This window comes from Drosophila miranda (assembly GCF_003369915.1).
Source record: "Drosophila miranda strain MSH22 chromosome Y unlocalized genomic scaffold, D.miranda_PacBio2.1 Contig_Y2_pilon, whole genome shotgun sequence".
Lineage (NCBI taxonomy): Eukaryota > Metazoa > Arthropoda > Insecta > Diptera > Drosophilidae > Drosophila > Drosophila miranda.
In genome coordinates, this window is record NW_022881614.1 from 16,274,326 (window position 1) to 16,278,002 (window position 3,677).

The window sequence follows — 3,677 nt, forward strand, 5'->3', positions numbered from 1 at the left end:
CACCCCATGCTTATCCCCTCTAGAGAAGCGATGTGAGCAATATTTTGTTCAAAATATTCAAATGGCATGTGACAAGAAATTCATTGTCAGACTCCCATTTTTGGAAGATGCTTCTTCCCTAGGGGAGAGCCGTGATTTGGCTACACGTCGACTTTTTTGCCTGGAAAAACGACTGACACGAGATCCGGAAACCAAGGCAAGCTATGTGCAATTCATTAAAGAATATGAGGCACTTGGGCATATGAAGGAAATGCACACTAAGGAAATAGCACGATCACGTTATTTTATTCCACATCACTGTGTGATGAAACCTGACAGCTCTACAACAAAATTGAGAGTTGTCTTTGATGCTTCTGCTGTTACGTCGTCCGGCAAATCACTCAACGATTTGATGCAAAGTTCGATATTTTCAATATTGCTTCGATTCCGGATGCACAAATATGTATTTACGGCAGACATCGAAAAAATGTATCGTCAGATCTGGGTCAATCCTGAGGACCAGTACTATCAAACAATTGTATGGCGAAATGATCCATCAGAAGATCTGAGATATTACAGACTCAAAACTGTAACATACGGAACTAAGGCAGCTCCATATTTAGCCACAAAATGCCTACAATATCTTGCTCAAAAGGGCAAGAGAGAATACCCGGCTGGAGCTGATGCACTAGAAAAGGATTTCTATGTGGATGATTGCTTAACAGGAGCAGATTCCATACCAGAGGCCCTCCACAAACAGAAGGAACTTAACCAACTCCTACAAAATTCTGGATTTAAGCTGAGAAAATGGTGCACAAACAACGTGCACATACTACATAACATTCCGAAGGAAGACATGATTCCAAATGTTCAACTGGAGGATACCACTTATGAAGACTGCAGCGTCAAGACCCTGGGAATAACGTGGATGCCTAAATCCGACCATTTCTGTGGAAAAACGGAGATTGCCACTAAGGAAACGATATCCAGAAGATATGTCGTATCCGAAATTTTTAGGATCTTCGATCCGCTTGGATTGTTTTCACCCGTTGTTATGAAAGCAAAAATCTTTATGCAGCATCTCACAAAGGAAGGTTTTGACTACAAAGAAGCGCTTCCAGTTCATCTCCAGGAGGAATGGAAAAGGTACAGGGAGGAGTTAAAATTATTAAACTCCATACAAGTACCACGTGATATATATTCCAAGGACAAATTCCGATATCATCGGAGATACATACCTTTGTTGACGCATCGGTGGAAGCATTTGGAGCTGCAGTATATATCCGAGCAATACACAAGGATAAGCGGGCAACGATTCAATTGCTATGTGCCAAATCACATTTAGCGCCCATCAATGCATTAACATTACCCCGTTTGGAACTAAAAGCGGCGGTGTTAGGTGCTCAATTGACAGCAAAAGTAAAGGAAGAGTTAACAATGGAAGATGCATAAACCTTCTTTTGGTCTGACTCAAGGATCGTATTGTCATGGATTAACTGCTCGTCATCCATCCGAGACAAATTCGTAGCTACAAGAATAGCTACGGTTCAAGAATTGACGATACAAAGACAGTGGAGGCATGTCTCATCCGAAAATAATGCAGCAGATGTACTCTCCAGAGGAATGACGGCGACGAAGTTCATAAAACATAGCATGTGGTTTTATGGACCACTATTTTTACACGGCCCAACATCTACATGGCCACCACCATTTGTGGCTACAAAAGAGGATTTAATCAGTGCAAATCCCCAAAAGATTGGTCAGTCATCAATTATGACTATCACTCAGGAGGACGACCTAATCTACAAAATAAAGCACAACAACTCATACAACAAGCTATTGAGAATAGTAGCTTACATGATGCGTTTTCGAGGAAAGAAAACGCACACAAGCAAGACTGTCCAATTCAATGAGATGAAAGAAGCTCAGAAAATTGTCATTCGTTACATACAACAGAATGACTTCAAAGAAGACATACGTCACTTAACAAAGCATAAGGAAACACAAAAGGGAAGTTCGATTAACTCTCTAACACCATTCATGGATCAGGAGGGAATCTTACGAGTAGGTGGTCGACTGGAAGCGGCAAACATTTCATTTGACGCCAAACACCCAATGCTCCTGCCCTACAACGATCCAATTGTGAAGTTGATCCTTGGTAAGAAACACAAGGAAAACATGCATTGCGGCCCCCAGGCATTGCTGACAGCATCACGACAACAGTACTGGATACTCAAAGGAAAAAACATGGCCAGAAGTGTTGTGCAGAAATGCGTGAAATGCACTAGAGCCAAGCCTAAACTACTAGAACAAATCATGATCATTGTAATGATTCATCTGGTTAAAAGGTGGTACACAACAAGACTCCCTTCTCAGCAGACACATACACTTAGCTCATCAGCTAGTGAAGAAAACGCACCAAGGCATCCGTTCACAATCAATATTGATGATGGTTGAGCATACTATGTTCAACGGCCGGGAGGATGTACGATTTCAACTAAAGTACAAAATCGTATGATTAGACCTAGACAAATAGCTAGCCAGAAAAAGGTTAAGATTTCCCAGCCACCTAAAGAAATAAACGATAATATGCTCTAAATATAAATATGTGACATGCACTACTGACCTAAATAAATATACAACGGACAGCTGCATGCATTTGTGTACATACACTGTTAAGATATTTACGGCACTATCATAACACACATTCTGGATGACCTGCATGTGGTCAAATCTCACACCATCTGCATCAGTCCTAAATAGATATAACACATTTCCCTAGCAATATTATACTCAGAACTAATTAAACATACCTAAGATCCTAAGTAAACAATCATACTCATAGAAATTGTATATAAACCTTGCATTTTACCAAATAAAATCAGTACGAAAGAAAACTCTGACGTATTCACATCTCCGAAGCCCAATTTGTTCAAGTACCGATTGCGGCGACCATTTGTTACTGGTACATGAACCGGTAGCATACAAATTTACATTTTCAGCATACGATTGTCATATTGACAATCACACAAAATCAAGTGAATCTACATCAACAGATTCATTTGATTTGTTCAGATGGGTGGGTGCAGTCGCGAGAAACATGTCCAGCTTCTCCGCAGCGTCGACAGGCTGCGCGTGGGTTGGCGATGGGGGTGGTGATCATTCTATGTGCCGTTTCCTGTGCTGGAGCGCCGGCCTGGTGCGGCTTCCTTGCGGGTTCCGAGGTGTTCCAGTGAGGCCTTCGGAATTGGGCCCGATTCGTCCCGCTTTCGTTTTGTTGTGCCGTTGGCCGCGTGTACCTGGGTGGTTGTCGAGGGGGGACGAGGGTCGCTGGTACGTTTCGTTCCTGGATACTCTCGAACTCTGTGGCCAACATTGTTAATTGCGTCAGACTTCTCAGTTCGTGCCTTCGCACGTACAGCTGGTACGCCGGGAGGGTGTTGTCATAGATTCGGCTAAGTTCCTTGGCTTCGTCGTACCCGGCGTGGTGCATGAGCAACCGGAGCTCGATGACGAAGTCCTTGAACGGTTCGCCCACCGCTTGTTTGCGGTCCCTGATCTGGTCTTCCAATTGCTCGAAGAACCGGGGAGGCAGGAAAAAGGCTAGGAATTCCTGGCGGAAATCGGCCCAAGAGGCGCTCTGGAGTCGGCTGGTGCGGAACCAACGGTTGGCTCGGTCGGTGAGGAGCTCTGCCATG